This window comes from Chenopodium album, chromosome 6, assembly GCF_948465745.1.
Source record: "Chenopodium album chromosome 6, dcCheAlbu1.1, whole genome shotgun sequence".
NCBI classification, from domain to species: Eukaryota; Viridiplantae; Streptophyta; class Magnoliopsida; order Caryophyllales; family Amaranthaceae; genus Chenopodium; species Chenopodium album.
In genome coordinates this window covers 31543629-31563478 of record NC_137839.1, presented here as the reverse complement: position 1 = coordinate 31563478, position 19850 = coordinate 31543629, and the positions used below count along the sequence as shown (strand labels likewise).

At 36.3% G+C, this 19850-nt stretch overlaps 1 non-coding gene across 1 annotated transcript; it reads right to left on the bottom strand.

The window, feature by feature from the left end:
* Positions 1 to 13958: 13958 nt before the first annotated feature.
* Positions 13959 to 14066, bottom strand: LOC145637663 (small nucleolar RNA R71). Its single transcript, XR_014114407.1, has one exon. It is a non-coding gene; the product is annotated as a small nucleolar RNA R71 (small nucleolar RNA).
* Between the last annotated feature and the right edge of the window lie 5784 nt (positions 14067 to 19850).

Sequence of the window (19850 nt, the reverse complement as noted above, 5' to 3'; positions counted from 1 at the left end):
TTCGCCTACCGCTATGTACTTCAACTCAGAGATTAATTGATGAAATAACACTCAAATTGCTACAATTTAATAATCACGACACTAGGGTTTCACACAACAAACAACTGATTTACAACTCCTGGGTGTCACAAACACACCAATTCGAACTACCTGGGTCTTGCAACACACCAGCTCCAATCGGGCCTTCAAAAATGCAAGGAGGGGAATCCATTATTATTTCGAACAAAATTTGGAGAGGAGGGAAAATTTTGGGGGATTTCGATCCCGCCATTATTTTTGGGGAAAATTTTGAGCTGGTCTCTTTCGTACAAGGGAGAAAAGCAAAGCTATGGTCCCCCACACATGTTGTACTATGCTTTTCTTTATTCCAGAATGGTCCCCCCCACGTGTTGTACTTTGCTTTTCTTTGTTTCAGTAATTTTTGTTTTTAGTATCCTTTTTAAATTTATGTCTTTTTTTTTTTTTATTTGGTAGAGACCAAGTTGGTCTCAAGTAACTTGAGACCAAGAATTTTCGCACAAATATCAATAAGGAGAGAGATAGAGAGAGTGCAAGTGGGAAAACATGCCAAAAGTAGTATGGGGCAATCTTTTGGGAACACCTTAAAAAGGAAAGTGGAGCAAACAATTAGGGACAGAGGGAGTACTTCGTATATATTTCCCCCCTTTTTTTAATAGTTGTACGCTACTTTTTTCACGCTTGTCAATACATATTTTGAATTGTTAATATCTTTGATTACTAATGTGTAAAAATTATAAATTTTAGGTATTAAAATTGTACAAATTGAGACGAATTTAACAAGATCCTACATGACTATATTTTTACTTATGTATAAATCATCAAAGCTAGTCAAAATGAAACATATCATATAACTAAGGGTCTGTTCTGTTCACCTTATTTTCACTTATTTCAGGTTTAATAAGTTCAGATAAGTTCAGATAAGGGTTAATAAGTTCAGATAAGTTCAGATAAGGGTTAATAAGTTCTAAATTAACGTTCTCCTCACCTTATTTCCACTTATTATATTTATATAGAGTTATTATTAATCAAGATTGCTTTTCACTATTTTTTTTTGTAAAATTTTATGTGTTTTGTTATCATTATTTCATATAAGAATAAAGTAACATTTGCGTAAAAAAATATAATTAAAGTAACGTTATACTCATAAGTTATGGTAAGACTAAATAAATTTTGCTTAAATAAAAGTCAAGCAAATCAACAAGTTTATTATTTTTGTGAAAAAAACAAAGGGAAATTAATAAGAATTAAAGTCAGATCAACAACAAAACCAAAGGAAAATTTTTACTATTTCTAAAGTATAAAATAGTAGTGTTGTTAACCGTTAACTTTTTACTATTCCTAAGCTATAGAATAGTGATTAATTGCATGTTATTAAAAGTCAAGTACACACTATTTCTAAGCTATAAAATAGTGGTTTTAGTTTCTTCATGCATGCGTATAGTTACCATTTTATATATATATAAAATGGTAACTATACGCATGCATGAAGAAACTAAAACCACTATTTTATAGCTTAGAAATAGTGTGTACTTGACTTTTAACAACATGCAATTAATCACAAATCACAAAACCACTATTTTATAGCTTGGAAATAGTATATATATATATATATATATATATATATATATATATATATATATATATATATATATATATATATATATATATATATATATATATATATACTATTTCTTATTCAACAACTAATTAGGTGTATCTACACAAAACACCAAGAAGGTACGAGAGCTTGTTTATGAGTATTGTAGATAACTTCATTATTTTCATACTAATACACTATTTTCATACTATATTTTTCAGGTTTTGCGGAGGTAGTTGCAATAAAAAGTGTACTTGATCGACAACCAAGCTACATACGTAAGTCTATATTAGCTACTAAGTTTGAAATATGTTATACTATCTTACATTATGTTGACAATATTTTATTTCATATTCAAGGAAATGATTTGCTAACTTATACGAATTTCGGAATTGAGTAGTACGTGTACCTTGGTTTTTAAACTATTGCTTTAGAGTGTTTGTTGTTTTGTGCATTTTTTTTTTATCTTAGCACCTATATTTGTAAGTCCCAACATCACCCATATTAGTATCTTATTGACTTCATATAGTTAATAATGCTTTGAAAATTTTATTTATTAGCAAAACTACAATGACTTCTAAGGAAAGGACATCATGGAACAATGAGGATATTGATATATTTTTGGATTTAATAAAAGAAAACAAAAAGTCAAGAGTTGGCAAGTATAATTGGGATACAATTGTATTACGTTTGAATGCACAAACAGGGAAAGAGTTCGAAAAGAAACAATTGGAAGACTTTTATAGTGACATTAGCGGAAAATTTAAAGCTTGGAAAGAACTTAAAAGTTGGATAGGAATTGGTTAGAATGAGGAAACGAGTTGCCCTATGATTGATCCAAAAGATGAGAAGTGGAAGGCATTTATAAAGGTATTTAGGTTATGAATTTTGCTTTTTGTACTTATATTTTTGTTATTATTACTTAGAATAATATCAATAATTTTTTTTTATTGTATTGCCTTATAGAAACATAAGAACTCTTCAAGCTTTCTAAAGAAACCCTTGATGTTTGAGGATAAGTTATATGATATATTTGTTGGGACGTATGCAACAAGTAACAAATCTTGGTCTCCTGCCATTGGAGGACCGACCATACAAACCAAACACAAACAACCCGTGATTCTTGTTCAAGATGATTCTAAGGAAGGAGCTGGGGATTCTGATGAAGAACTTAGAACCAAAGATGATGATATGGAAGATACTGAAAGATCAGGTTACCAAAGCAGGGCCCCTCCCAAGAGCATATCTTCTAACAAACGTAAGAGTTCAAATTGCGGTGCTACCTCTAGAAGGAGTGTGAAGGATGACATTGAAACTTGCATGGATTATTTAAGAAGAAACATGCAACTTGGTTCCTCTAAGACACAACCTAGACCATCTCCATCAAAATATAAAAATTATTTCAATATTGGAAGGAATGCCGGCAGTTAGCAATTACGGAAAGCCTTTCATTCTTCAAGTGTTGGAGTTCTTACGTGATCCAGATGAAAGTGATTTGTTTTTGTCTCTTCCGGAAATGAATTTAGAATCTTGTATTTGAAGACAAAAATCTCATTCCCAGATGATTGCTATAGGCCTAGCTTCGATGATAACTTGGATGATGATTATTAAACTATCATAAGTCGTCTAAGATGCTTAGCACTTGTTATTTTAAAGTTTGGGTGTGTAAGTTTCATTTTTTCCAATATGGAATAAGTTAAATTTTGGTAACTAATGTGTTTTTATTGTGATATGTGAAACTTTATTTTATTATGTTTCAATGACAAGTAAGAAGAGTCACATATTATTAATTAAGTATTTGTTGATTTTTTTTTTTTTTTTTGAGAAATTAACTTTTATTTTGATTTGTAGAATGGACGAAACATTGCACCAAAATTGTATGATGTATATTGCCTTGCACAAGTTGAAGAGATTACTTACTCAAATAGAACGAATGCCTCTACATGTAGGGGGTGAACCTGGAAGTGAGTTGATACATAGGTTATTGACTGGACATCCTAATTTGTGCAAAGAGCAACTAGGGGTTGATAAAGATATCTTCATAAAGCTTGTTGATGTGTTAAGAGGGAAAGAACTATTATCTGATGGTCGATTTATACACGTGGAAGAGCAAGTCAGCATATGTCTATTCATGATGGCTAAGGCTGATTCTTATCGTGATGCTGCGGAGAGATTTCAACATTCGATATCAACCATTTCTATCTACTTCAGAGCAGTGTTGAAAGCTTTGGTTTCATTATCTTGTGATATTATTCGACCATATCAGAGTTTAAATGAATCACCACCAGAAATTAAAAACAATTTATTATATTGGCCATTTTTCAAGGTAACAATTCTAATGTATTTAGTTAGTAAAAATGTTTATCCTAACATGCTACATTTTTTCATTCTAATAATAATAATAATAATAATAATAATAATAATAATAATAATAATAATAATAATAATAATATTGGTCGTCCTTTGCATGGTGTTAAGTTGCTGGGTGGTCCTGTCAGTGCTGATTCCTCTTTCTGTGGTGAGCTTGTTTCACAGAGAGTGTCGAAGACCATTGTGCTAATGGATGCTGTTTCTAAGATCGATGATCCCCAATGCGAGTTGTTACTTCTTCGTGCGTGTACTCGGGTTTCAAAACTCTACTTTGCTATGCACACTTGTCCTCCTCGTCTTTTTGAAACGGCGCAGGTTTCATTTGACGTGGCCCTTCGAGCTTCTTTAGAGCGTATTGTAACTGCTTCGGGGCCTGGTTTTGGTGATTGGCAATGGCGACTTGCCACCTTACCTTTTTCTTATGGTGGTTTGGGTGTATATTCGGCGGGTGATGTTCGGCATTACGCTTTCCTTGCGTCGCGTCTCCAGTCTTCTAGTCTTCAGGCTACGCTTCTTCGCGATTCTGGTATTGTTGGTCCGGGACCGGCCTTTGATGGTGCTCTTAGTCTTTTTAACAGGACTGTGGAGACTGACCTTTTGAGTAACCCTAGTGAGATCGCTGCCCCCAGACTCATGAAAAAATTGGCAGATATATATTTCACGAAGGTCACTTCATCTGTAGATTCCACTTTCTCCTTATCTCCTCGTCAGGTTGCCTTATGGAAGTCCCAACAGAGGAATCACTCTTCGGCCTGGTTGCGAACGGTCCCGATATCGGGTTTGGGTCAGACTATGAATGGTAAGACTTACCGTTGTGTTCTTTGCTATCGATTGGGTGTTCCATTGTTCTCCGTTTCAACACCGTGTTCTACTTGCTCAAGGGTTTTTGATGGAGATATTTATGGGGATCATGCAGTATCTTGTGCTGGGATAGTAGGTATTAAACATCGGCACAACGTTGTTCGTGACACCCTTGTTGATATTTGTTTTCGGTCTGGGATTTCTGCTCGAAAGGAGGTCAACGTTGGGTTGACTGGTGGGAACGAGGGGGCGCTACGACCAGCAGTTGTGTTGCTTTATTCCTGGGATAGAGGACGTGATGTATGTGTCGACTTGACGGGGTCTTCACCTTTGACACATTCGGGGTTGTCTGACTTCGTTCCTGGTCGTGTTGTGTCGGCGGCGGCTCAGCGGAAGCGGGACAAGTATGGGGCACGTTGCAGGGCTAATGGCTATGGTTTTCTTTCTTTCTCCTTTTCTTCATTAGGGGAATTAGACAAGGATGCTATTGCGTTGCTGAAGCGGGTTCAGGCGTTCGCTAAGACTCAGGATATTGGTGCTCGTGCAGCTGCTCACATCTTCAGTAGGATCGGGTTCGCTATAGCTAGAGGGGTGGGAGCCCAGATTGTATCTCGGCTCCCTACCAATTTCTTGTAAATTGATTGAATTTGTAGGTTTTTTTTAATTTTATAATAATAATAATAATAATTATAATAATAATAATAATAATAATAATAATAATAATAATAATAATAATAATAATAATAATAATAATAAAAATCATTCTTAGGATTGTGTCGGAGCTTTAGACGGTACCCATATAGAAGCAGTTGTTGATGATGTTGGTGGTAAGCCATATAGAGGACGTAAAGGAAACAAAATATGGAATGTCATGGCTGCGTGTTTGTTTAACATGTTATTTACTTTTCTTAATGTGGGCTTCGAAGGAAGTGCACATGAAACGACATTTTGGACACATTGTTTAGGTGATGTAACCAAGAAATTCCCCCATCCACCTTCAGGTACTATTTAAAGTTTAAATTTGTTGTTACTTAGATAAATATGCTACCTTATTTTTAGTGTATACTAATATTTTCTTCTGAATGAATAGGAAAATACGTTTTAGTTGACTCAGCATATCCAAATACTCTTGGATATCTAAGCCCGCATATGGGCAAAGACTTGAGGTATCATTTGCCAGATTTTGAAGAAAGGGTCCACCTATTGGAAACTTAGAGCATTATAATTATCGACATTCCTCTTTACGTTCAACAATTGAAAGATGTTTCGGCGTATTAAAGAAAAAATGGAAAATCTTAAAGATGATGCCACCGATGGATGAAGCATTTCAATTGTCTATCATTGTTGCAACATTTACGCTTCACAATTTTGTCCGTCTATACGAATTAGGGATACCAATAACTCAAGAGGGTGAAGAAATGGAGACTAGAGCAGATTATAATTTGTATGATATCCAAAGGAAAAAAAGCTATGAACCGTATTCGGGATAAAATAACAAAAGATATATGGAAGTCGGTTGGAGGTGTCGTAGAGGATGATACAGAAGAAGGAGATGATGAGAATGATGATGATGAAGCATTAGAAGATTAAAATTTTATTTGGTGTTATTGCAACATACACTTTTGCTTGTTTCGGTGATTATTTTTTTTAATATTTGAAATTATAAAAATGCTAATATTTTCATATTTTATTGCTTTTATTTTAATATAGGAAAAATACAGTTTAATAATCCCAACTTCACTCAATTTACTTTGAATAATCCCAACTTTTGATTATTCTGTACTAATCCGAACTTTTACCTCTATTTTTTTCTATCAATCCCAAACCGGTCAACAAAAGTCAACCACCTATTGTTGTAGGTAATTTGCCACGTGTCAAGTTGTAAATGGTCCAATTTTTTTAAGAAAAAAATCAGTAAAAAAAAACGGAAAAGAAATCAAAACCAGCCACCACCAGCCCACAACCACTGGCGGTGGCCATTCCCTTCCCCAGCCCAACCAAACCACCACGTCCCAAGCCTCAACCTCCAAAACCTCCCCTGAAACCGCTCCACCCCCGCAAAAGCGGCCTTTCTCCCACCCCCTACCCCGTAAAACAGCTATAGCCAAAACCCATAGCCCCGAAACCACCACCCATAACCCCGAAACCACCCATAACCAAAGCCCCGTCCCTAAAATTGTCCTCCTCCTCTGTCCCCGCCCCTAAAACCACCTGAAACACCATCCTCTGCCCACACTGAACCACCCCCTTCCCAATCCTTGCTGATTTCGACCCCTTTCCCTTACTTCCAGGCCGGAAATCATCCCCCACCCCCACAAACCGCCACCAACTTTCACAGCACCGCCCTCGCAACCAGTCCACTCCACTCACCATTGCCCTAATCGTCGCCCTCCCTTCCCAGAATCCTCAAATGGATCGCCCTTCCCTCACTAAAAACCAACTTCCCTCAACCTATTTCCCCTCCATTATGTGGAAATCGGTGGTGGGGAAGGTATTTAGCGGCTAGGGGAAGGAGAGCTGGTCGCAAATCGATGGTGAGGGCTGGGGGAGGGGGTTGGTTTGAGCTAGGGATGGGGCGAGGTGGCTGCGACGGTGGCGGTTTCCGTTGGCTTAGGTTTTAGTTTTTTTTTTCTTTTTTCTTAATTTATTAAAAATTAAATTTTTTATTTTAATTTTTTGAAGCAATTAACATGTGACACGTGTCAAATGTTTTTTTTTTAAAAAAAATTAACCTCTTCATCAGGTTACCGGTTTTTGGGACCGAAGAAAGAAAACGCACCTTAAAGTTGGGATCATTGTAGAATAATCGAAAGTTGGGATTATTTAAAGTAAATTGAACAAAGTTGGGATTATTAAAGTGTATTTTTCCTTTAATATATTGTTATATATATATACTCATATTACCAATATGTTATTGTAGGGAATATTTCAAGCATTAACCCCTATATTGAACCCCACTGTGATCATACACTAAAGTACAATGGCGTCCAAAGGGAAAGAAGATAGAGCAAAAGAGTCGCCAACAAGTTTTTTTAGAACTTGTAAACCGTTCACGAGGTGAAGGTTACACCCTTTAACGATCCAAGAGATCGTCAAATCCATAAGATCTTGAACCAAATAGGGTTCGGGGATGAAGGTACAAATCCAACCTACAAGAGATTGAACCTGCCCTAATAATAGGCCTCTACTTTATTCTGATCGTATTCATGTGCGCTTTCTGACTAACATGCAATCAATAGGATTAACCCTAAACCTGTTTATCTATGTTGGTTGAATATTAATGCACAAACAAATCTATTATTGGCGATCACTTGAATTATAATCAAATTAACCCTAACAAGATTATTAATTTATCTTATTAAGCGTGATTACAAGTACCAAAATTCCCTTTAAACATGCATAAAAAGCGTGATCAAGCAATAAAAATAAATATATATATCAAGCAACATAATAAATAATCATCATAATAATAATTAAAATAATCATAATAAATGATAATCATAATAATTAAAATAATCATGTTAAAGCATAATAATAATAGTAAGATCCTAGGCATGATACTAACAAGATTAATAACAAACCCTAGCATGTCACTAAGCAATAAACATCAAAGCTTTAACCCTAACATGATACTAACAATCATAAATATTAGGAAGAAAATAGGAAGCATCATAACAATCATACTTGATATTAAAGTTACCCTAGACATGATACTAGGAATATCAAAATAATGACCTAAGCATGATTTTTACATAATAACATCAATTAAACCAATTAAAGTACTTACTTGGATGCCTCGTACCTCTTTCTAATAACAAAATACACAAGTTAGTAAATTCAAGGAAAATAATAATTAAAACAATTAAATTAAATAATTGAAAGAGAGAGAGAGTAATCAAGAGAATCTTGATGAGAGTTGGTGACTGAAAACGAGGTTTTTAGGAAGCTATTTATAGAGAAAATCAGCCAAAAAGAGAAAAAAAAAAAAAATCAAAAACAGAGTTCTGACGCGCAAAACCAGGTTAGCGCCAAACGCTGACGTTAGCGCCAGGCTATAACGCTAGCGCCAGGCGCCAAGCGTAGCGTCATGCGCTACTGCTGGTGTTTGGCGCTGACTAAGTTTTTGACGCGTTTTCTTAAAATCAGATAGAAATTGCCGTACAGGAGGATAAAATCGTATTTTCCTCATAAACGTTCTTTTATTCTAATTAAAACTCTAAAAAGTCAACGAAAGTCAATTTATCAATGCTAATTAAATTAGGAATGAAAAGAACCTTATAGAAGAATCTAGAAGACTAAAACCATTCCTAATTGCATTAGGACTGATAAATCCATATTAGGCCCTCCCCTAGATCATTGGGCCGCATATTAGGCTCAAAACAGGCCCGGTTCAGTAATTTGGCCATAACTTCCTCAATATTCATCTGAATCGGGCTTATAATATATCATTGGAAAGCTCTTTTCAAGCCTTATCCAACTACACTACTATTGGACCCATATCATGGACCAAACAAACTGGATTGGCTGTTTTCTTAAAATAGGTTTTCAAAAACAGAGAGAAGAGAAAAGAAATTAAAACTATCCGCAACACTAAACTTTCCACACTTTCACTTCATTCGATTATGATTCGACGTGAAAGGTACTCATCACTGGGTTTGGTTTTGGGGAGACACAAATCGGTGTCTACAGTTACACAATATGTTTCAAGAATGACAAATAATGTCTAATAAAGTCTTATAAGTGTTAATAAGGTTTATTAATAAGGTCAAATAAGTGAAAATAAGTGTTAATAAGGTGTAATAAGTTCAGATAAGTTCAGATAAGTAAAAATCAGGTGAGTAGAACACACCCTAATACGAAGTACATAAAGGCAGACACTTGGCGTTTCAACTTTTCGTCAAGAGTCACTCCACATTGGATAGATTTAAACATACTTCATAAAATAAAAAAAGTTACTCTAGAATTATATTTGGATAGATTTTTTTGATAAAATTGTTATTTTGGAGTTTTATTTTTGATAAAATACTGTACAAATTGAATTTTTAATTTTATTTAAAAAAATTATTTATAGATTATTATTTTAAAAAATTATGATATAAATTTATTTTTTTATATCATATTATTTTTTGGAGTGAATGAAGTAGTTTAAATTAAAGCGTACAACATACATTTATAAATTATAATATATACTAATCAGTTAAAATAATATACTTCACAATCTAATATAATTTTATTACTATGTAGACCTGTCAATTATGGTCGGGTCATGGTCATCTCGCATTGGGTCACTTCAGGTTACGAGTCAAGAAATGTTTAACCCTTACCCAAAGTTTTGGGTTCGACCCAATGGGTTTTGAACATTTAAATTATTTAACTTATTTTTTGCTATTTTTTTTTTCAATGTATTAAATCAAACATTTCCACCAACATTAATTATATTAGTCATTACATGTCTACTATATAGCAAATCATCACAAAAGCACGTCAATTCCTAAATAATTTTGTATCAATGATATATTTTAAAATTTGATATGTAGATTACAAATTTATCTTAAAATTCAATAAAAAACCCGGGCATCGCACGGGGCAAAAAACTACTTCCTCCATTCTTTATTACTTGACCCGCTTTGTCTTTTACACTATTCACCACCTCTCCTTTGACCGTCTTTTGTGAATAATATGTAAGGAAAAATATATTCATGTATGATCTTTTTGAATTCGTCTCAATAAGTACTATAATAATATATAACTTTTATAATTTTTACTTATGGAGAATTTAAGTTATTGATCGTTAAAGTTTTACATTGACAATGCAAGCGTGATAAAAGAAACAGGTCAAGTAAAAAAGAACAGAGGAAGTAGTAAATAGTGTAAAAGTCAACTGTTGCACTTATGAAAAAAAAAGAAGGAAGTACTCCCTCCGTGTTTAAATAAATGAAACGTTTTGGGTTTTTCTAATCTATGTCTTTGCGGTCTTGAGTTTCTAAAGTGTGATTATACTTTTTCAAAATTAGGCCCCGTTCACTTCACTTTATTTTTGCTCAACTGAAACTATTTTTACTGAAATTAAATTAATTTTACTGAATTGAAATTATTTTTGTTAAACTGAAATTATTTTTACTGATTTTCTATTATAATTCTTCTTTAAGATAACTGAATTTTACTAAACTAAAATTATTTTTACTGAAGTGAAATTAATTTTACTTAACTAAACTTATTTTTACCGAACTAAATTTTTTTTAAGGTGAAATGAATAGGGCCTTACAAGATGTGTCCTTCAGCTTAAGGTGGTTATTCAACCATATTATTTGATGATAACTGTAGGCGTCGTTCGAAGTGCGCCTACGTTAAGCATGTTGTGAGTATGCTTGACACTCATAGGAAGTGGGAAGGGGAACAAGAGGAATTGGAGGGGAGAAGTGGTTCCGATGATGAGGCTCCATCATCCTCTAGTATTTCAAGTGTGAGGGAGGTAGGCGGTGAAAAGGCCGCCTCTTCTCATGGATTCGGGGAAGAGACAGGCGGCAATGCTGCCGCTGAAAGATCGGGAGCCGAAGCATCTGGCTCCGATCAAGATAATTTTGCGGCTGACTACCAGCAGCCGGCTAAAGCTTCAGCTAACCCTGACCCGAAGAAGATTAGAATGCTTCAGGGTGATATAGCCTTGCTGAATAGCCGCTTTAAGGCCTTCAAAGAGAAACACCCCTTTGGATAGGGGTGGGAAATTATTGTTCCGCCTGGGGATGCTGTCATGGCATGGGAGGACAACATTGAAAATGCAGACAACTAATTTGTCTGCTATGAGGCGGTAATAGAAGCCGGCCTCCGGTTCCCCCTCCATACTGGGATTATAAAAATCCTCAAGGGGTACGATATGGGCGTCTGACAGCTCACTCCAAACTCGTGGGTGAATATATGATGAGTGGCATTTATGCCACTCTTTTATCCTTTTTTCTCTAAGAATTCTCCCCTCATTTGCACTTGTTTGACCCTTTTCTAAGCATTTATACCTTAGTTTTGTTTTCTCCTTTCCCTTCTCTTTTATCTTCCTTTTTCCTAGATTTTTGCCTACTCTTTACTTTGATTTCCATGCTTGTGTTTTGTAGGAACCGGAGTCTTCAAAGAGGAGAAAGATTAAGTCGAATTGGAGCTAAGGAAAGCAAGTTCTAGAGGAGGTGTGGTCAAACTCAAGAAAGGTTCGGTCGAACCTTAGGTGTGACCGAACCTGCACAAGGTTCGACCGAACTTTGGAGGCAGGAACTTTTCAAATTTCAGTATTTTGCAGAAGCGATCGAACTCCCGAAGTTCGACCGAACCAGGAGTAGGGAGGTTCGACCGAACCTACCCATGATTCGGCCGAATCTACCCTGATGTTCGACCGAACCTACCCATGGTTTGGTCGAACCTTTTGTCGACTTCAGCCAGCTGTGTACTAGTCCCGTTTTAGAACATTTGAATGTAATGAGTTTTACTTAGTTCTAATTTGAGAATATTAGGTTAATTTAGAGAGAGAAAAGTGGATTATTACTCAAGTTTCCTTATTGTATACATTTTTGGTCAAGTTTAATCTTTAATCAAGCAACATATTAAGCTTTCATATTTCATTAATTATTTCTTTAGTTATCTCTAATCCTTTCCTTTAGCTTTATTTATTTTCTTAATTGTTGCTTATTTTTTGTTAATCTTATTAGTTCATCTAGTTGTTATTGATTTCATTGTTTTTAATCATGCTTTGTTTTGAGTTTCTTGAGTTTGTTTCTAGTTTTGGTATTGTGTTTAATCTCCCTTCTCTAGGCTAATCTTTTAGCTTGGGGAAGGGGGTGGAAAATATGAGCTGATATTGGATGAATGATGATGGTTGGATTGAACTCATGCCATAAATTGATGAAAGACATGATTTTTGATAGCTTGAGATTATTGTTGCACTCTATTTGATGTTTTCTAGTTTGAATGCATGAAAGTGATTTGAACTAGATTAAGATCATCTCTATTTTAATGATTGCATGAGAATGAGTTATTAAAGTGGAGTTTTTATGGATTGTGTTTCTTTATTCTCTTGATTTGATTGTAACTAATAGGATGCATGAGAATGATCCTTATTAGTGTAGACCTCTTTAATTGATTTGCCTAGACTATTGCATGAGAATGAATGGTTTTGGTAGAATCTTGTGTTCTTTGGCATGTGTTTCATGATAATCATTATTAATTTCCTTCATATTTGACACCCCCGTATCCCTCGCGTCATTTCCCCTTGATTTTAATCATCATTTTCTTGCTTACTTGTAGTTTTAGTGTTCCTACTCAACAAAACCAATAAAAACAATTCCCTTTTTACTCTTGCATTAGTGATTTTTGATGTTGAATTAGTGTGCTTCCTTAGTGGTTCGACTCTTTACTTAAAACTAACTAGTTTGGTGTAAGTTTAGGTATTATAAATGTTTAATTTTATTAGGGTAGTAGCTTAACGACCTATTCATCCCTCGATCAAATTTTGGTGCCGTTGCCGAGGAGGCGGCTTGTTTAGCTTCTACTATTGCTTTTGTTAGAGTCATTTTACTTGATTTTCTTTTTGTTTTGTTTGTTTTATAATCCTTGTCATTGCTAATTGTTTGCTTAGCTTTGGTGAATGCTTAGGAGGTCTCAAGGAACACCCTCACATCAAATTGACCACGAGATCAACCGAACCTTGAGACAAGTCCGTAGGCTTTATCAAGACGAGGGAAGAGGTTTTGGTGATATAATTGATAGCGAGAGTGATTCTTACTCTTCAAGTTCACAAAGAGGATCAATGGCGGGACAAGAAGATGATGTTTTGTTTCGTGAGTTCGGAAATCCAGAGGATTATGAGCTCACGGGAGGGATCTTGCTACTCGTCACGGAAACAAACTTCTAAATCCATCCTCAATATACTAGAATGGTCCAATCGGAGCAATTTTCCGGAAGTGCAAGTGAGGACCCTATTGAACATTTGGACCGATTCCTTGAGTTGTGCACAATGATGCAAACCAATGAAGTGAGCCAAGACTACATTCGTATGCACCTTTTCCGGAAATCTATCACTGGAGGAGCAAAGAAATGGCTAAAGCAAGTAAAGCCTAACACTCTCACAACATATATGGAGGTGGTAAAGGCGTTCTTGAAGTGATTTATCTCCGAGGAGAAGACCGCCGAAATGAGAAGGAAAATAGCATCGTTTGAGCAAGAAGTCGATGAAAGTCTTGGTGAAGCTAGGGAGAGATTCAAAGAGTTGGTGCAAGCGTGTCCCCACCATGAGTACAATCAAGGGTTGCTCATGCGGTTTTTCTACGACGGATTAGAGCCCATGTCAAGAGCTAATATGGATGCGGGGGCGGGTGGTCAATTAATCAAAATCCCTCAAAATCAAGTTGAAGCCACAATAGAAGAGGGAGCAAAGAATTACTCTTGGGGGGGGGGGGCGGCGAAGAAGAAATGCTCCAAAGAAAGGTGGTATTTACGAATTGGAGAAAGTTGATCAATTGCAACATCAAATTGATCAACTAACAAAAGGGATTTCCAAGTTCAACACGAGTGTGAGTGCAAGTTCAAGCGGTGGAGCAAGCTCCTTTCAAGTTAACTCTTTCTCTTGTCAAAATTGTGGAGGAACGAACCATGATACATCTTATTGTGGAGGTTTGAGCCAGAGCATGTAGCGGCATACAAGACAAGGCAAGAGGGATTTAGAGGAAGCGGTGGTGGAGTAGCTTGGAGACAACCACCACCCAGGTTTGCATATCAACCTCAACAATGAAACCAACAAACTAAACCTACCTACAGCTCCAACCCTCAATATCAAAATCCACTTCCATCTCAACCCCAAAACCCAAGAGGCAGCTATCCAAGGAACAACCAATATAACAATCAAACCTGAGCACCTCAAAGAAATCAAGAATAAGCACCTCAAGCGGAGCTAACACAAACTCAACTCCTTCAAGCCATGCATGCTCAAATGCAAACTTTTGGGCAACAAATGCAAGAGATAAGATCTCACAACAAGATGGTTGATTCACAACTAGCTCAATTGACCGAGAGAACTCCTTTCAATTCACCATCTACTCTACCCGGACAACCACAACCTAACCCTTCTCACAACTCAAAACCCGATACATGCAAGGCAATCACATTGAGTTCGGGAACTTCCTATGAAGGGCCAAATGAGGGGGATAGTGAGGAAAAGAAGGGAGGAGAGGAGAGTGTGAATGAAAACAAGGGAGGTGAGAAAGAAAAAGTTGATGAGATAGAAGGAGGTTCGGAGAAGAATAAACTTGACAATGAGAAGACAACTTCAATTCCTAGTGAGGCTAGGAACCTTGATGGACCGGTTCCTTTTCCCGGTCGGCTTGCGGAGAGGAAGTTGAATGACAAGTTTGCAAAATTCCTTAGGGTCATGATGAATTTGCACATCAACCTCCCTTTCCTTGAAGTTGTGACATAAATGCCATCTTACTCCAAGTTCCTCAAAGATATTCTCACCAACAAGAGAAAGCTCAATGATGAGTTTATCACCCTTCCACATCAAGTGAGTGCTCTTGTCCAACATAAGATGCCCAAGAAGGAAAAAGACCTGGGAAGCTTCACTTTGCAGGTGAAAATTGGGAACATGGAAGCTAGGGGCGCCTTAGCCGATCTTGGAGCAAGTGTTAGTTTATCCCTCTATCCATTGCTCAAAAACTCAATATAGAGATGATCCCTACAAGGAAGACAATTCAATTGGCTGATCGGTTGGTGAAATTACCTTGTGGAGAGCTTGAGGATGTTCCTTTTGGTTGGTTGAAGTGTGCATAGGAGGGTAGTGTGGTAGGATAATAGCTTGTGCATGAGGAGGACCATTGAGGATAATGGTTTTGTTGTAGTTGATGATGATTTGTTAATGATGATGATGATTTTTTGCCGACGATGATGATAATGATGATGTTTTTATGATGATTATTATTGATAATTTGATAAGTTTTTGAGTTTTTGTGTAGATGGAGATGCTCCCAAGGAAAAATCCAAATTCCCGACAATCCAAACTCCCTTAATCCAAACTTTGTAGATAGCCTTTTTTTTTTATTTACTTATTTCTTCCTTTTGTTTATAGCTTTAGTCTCCTTTTTTTATTAACTTTTTTCTTTTATTCTTGTTTTATCTTAGTAGTTTCTTTTGTTTTGGCTCGCTTTTCAAGCTTGGAAATGGAGATGAAGGAAGTTAAGGGGCAACTCGAGCTCCCTTAGTGAGATTGTATGATTTATCTTGTCTTCCATTTCAAGCGACGTTTGGTGAGACCTTTCCTCTCTTCTATTTTCTTTTTCTTTGGGTGTTTAGTTTAGGTTTAGCTTAGGAAGAAGTTGAATGGTTTGAGGATGTTTGCTTTTGGTTCTATGGGACCTGGGATCGTTGATGTTGTTATCGAACGATCACTTGTATGACGATTGGGATTTATTTGGTTCATATGCCTCGTTCGTGAACCTTTTTGATTTCTTCCTCCTTTTTTTTGTTTTGTTTTCCCCTTTTTGTGTTACAAACATGACTATGTCAAATGGAAATGATTTTTGATTTGGAATTTGCTCATTCATTTGGATTGGTTTGCCTCTCATGATGATGTGTTTTTGAATGCTTATCTTCCTAGTTGATGAGGGTTTACACGGTTTGAGAATGCTTAGCGTTGAGTTAGACACATTTTAAGCTAAGGTAGCACGGTTAAGAACTTTTGTGGACGTTTGAACCCCTAGCTCACGGGAAAGTGGTAAGATGGTGTTGCTCTCTATAGTGGATAAGATTCCCTTTAGTTGGCATTTGCTTACTTCCCACCCCTTGTGAGGTCTAATATTGTTCAAGCCTTCATCATTCTTGTTGAGCGGCATTTAGGATCCTTGACTATGCGTATCTTAATCCTTGTGTTGGCCTCTAGCTCCCGAGATCGTGACCAAGCAACTCTAGAGGAGGAAAAGGGCGTTTTTCATTTTTCTTTGTTTTCCTTGTGTTTTGTTACAAATTTGGTTTTCATTTTTGCATCAACTTACTTTCTAACCAATTTGAGCCTTATTTCCATTTCTTGACTAAACTATATTACAAACCTATGGCCTATGTCTTACCGATCCTTGTAGTTAGTGAAGCATTGGCTTGTGAGGTTTGAGTTTTGAGATTGTTGGATATGAGCAAGAAGAAATGTGTAAATTGGTTCAAGTATAGTTTTGAAAGTTGAACATGAAAAGAATATGCAAAAATGCTTGAGAAGAAAGATGAAATTCAAGAAGACCAAGTGAAGTTTTCAAAAAAAAAAAAAAAAATGATGAAAAATGAACAAACGATGAAAAGGAATAAAGTAATGTTGTGAGGTTTGTATTGAAGGTTATATTTTGAGTTTTGGTTCAATTCTTAGGTTGTTCATGAGGGATGGCCACTCTTTTTCTTCACTTAGGATTTGCCACCAAAATTTTCAATTTGATTCCCAACCTTAACCCTTAGCCATGACATTACAACCCTAGTTAAGTCCCTTGGACTTTGAAGGAGCGAGGTCAAAGACCGGTGGAGGGAGATAGATTTCAACCCTATGGAGATAGTATGCATAGTTGAGATGTCGGGATAACCTTATGATTTCACATAAAATTTCTTTTTTCGGTTCCCTCGAGGAATCATGAGGAGCTAACTAAGGGATGAATGGAAGCTAGTGGAGAGAACGCGGATTGTCTTGGTTGGGGCTAGGGCGGAGAATGAAATCATTAGTTCTCTATGCTTAGCTTAGGTTTGTCTTTTTCATCCTTGAGCATCTTAGAACGTGTTTTAACTCTTTAAATTGAGAAAGGTAAGTATTCTTTGGTGCATCTATTTTCGTGTGAGTCCAAGTGAAGCATTTCCTTCCTTGAGGCTTGATTGGTTTCTCTTAAACCTTGTCATGTTATGCTTGTTGTGTTTGTCTCTTTGTTCTAGTTTTCCTTGCTTGAGGGCAAACAAGAGGCAAGTGTGGGGGATTTTGATGAATGGCATTTATGCCACTCTTGTATCCTTTTTTCTCTAAGGATTCTCCCCTCATTTGCACTTGTTTGCCCTTTTTCTAAGCATTTTTACCTTAGTTTTGTTTTCTCCTTTCCCTTCTCTTTTATGTTCCTTTTTCCTAGATTTTTGCCTACTCTTTACTTTGATTTCCATGCTCGTTTTTTGTAGGAACCGGGGTCTTCAAAGAGGAGAAAGCTTAAGTCGAATTGGAGCTAAGGAAAGCAAGTTCTAGAGGAGGTGTGGTCGAACTCAAGAAAGGTTCAATCGAACATTAGGTATGATCGAACCTACACAAGGTTCGACCGAACTTTGAAGGCAGGAACTTTTCAAATTTCAGCATTTTGCAGAATTGGTCGAACCCTAGAAGTTCGACCGAACCAGGAGCAGGGAGGTTTGACCGAACTTACCCATGGTTCGGCCAAACCTACCCTGATGTTCGACCGAACCTACCCATGGTTCGGTCGAACCTTTTGCCGACTTCAGCCAGTTGTGTATGGACTATATAAGTCCCGTTTTAAAACATTTGAATGTAATGAGTTTGACTTAGTTCTAATTTGAGAATATTAGATTAATCTAGAGAGAGAAAAGTGGATTATTACTCAAGTTTCCTTATTGTATACATTTTTGGTCAAGTTTAATCTTCAATCAAGCAACATTTTAAGCTTTCATCTTTCATTAATCCTTTCTTTAGTAATTTCTAATCCTTTCCTTTAGATTTATTTATTTGCTTTATTGTTGCTTATTTTTGTTAATATTATTAGTTCATCTACTTGTTATTGATTTCATTGTTTTTAATCATGTTTTGTTTTGAGTTTCTTGAGTTTGTTTCTAGTTTTGGTATTATGTTTAATATCCCTTCTCTACGCTAATCTTTTAGCTTGGGGAAGGGGGTGGAAAATATGAGTTGATATTGGATGAATGATGATGGTTGGATTGAACTCATGCCATAAATTGATGAAAGACATGATTTTTGATAGCTTGAGATTATTGTTGCACTCTATTTGGTGTTTTCTAGTTTAAATGCATGAAAGTGATTTGTACTAGATTAAGATCATCTCTATTTTAATGATTGCATGAGAATGAGTTATTAAAGTGGATTTTTTATAAATTGTGTTTCTTTATTCTCTTGATTTGATTGTAACTAATAGGATGCATGAGAATGATCCTTATTAGTGTAGACCTCTTTCATTGATTTGACTAGACTATTGCATGAGAATGAATTGTTTAGGTAGAATCTTGTGTTCTTTGGCATGTGTTTCATGATAATCATTATTATTCCCCTTTTTCTAATCATATTTGACACCCCCATATCCCTAGCATCATTTTCCCTTGATTTTAATCACCATTTTCTTGCTTACTTGTAGTTTTAGTGTTCCTACTCAACAAAACCAACAAAAATAATTCCCTTTTTACTCTTGCATTAGTGATTATTGATGTTGAATTAGTGTGCTTCCCTAGTGGTTCGACCCTTTACTTGCCACTAACTAGTTTAGTGTAAGTTTAGGTATTATAAATGATTAATTTGATTAGGGTAGTAGCTTAACGACCTATTCAACCCTTGATCAATATACTAAGTTATATTGCCGCCTGCGAGCTCCAGAACTTAGACCCCAGCTTCTCTGCCTTTGCTCATATGCATTATCTGAGCAAGGCCCCAGGCGGTCATGGGGCGTGGTATACTCTCACCACCTTGCCCAATACCAAATAACTTTGGACAGGGTGTCCAAATGGTCCGGGTGGAAGGAGAAGTTTTATTTGATCTCCTCCCCCACAGTGAAACACAATCGGACACTGCGCCGGTATAATAAAGAAGCGGCTCTCCTGGGCAGAAAATGTGCTCTTCCGGCACTCTCTTCTAGAGCCCGGGAGCAAATAATGGACCCGGGTTTCTTCGATACCACAACTGAGCCCTTGGGGGATTGAAATCATATTATTGTGCCAAAGAAATGGATCCCCGATCCGGACTTCTTCAAGGATGAAAGATTCCTGTCCCCCTACGGGTTAAGCACCATGTTTCCTAAGGGTAGATCCACTTTGCATCCGGCAATTTTGTTGTTTATTGTTTTTG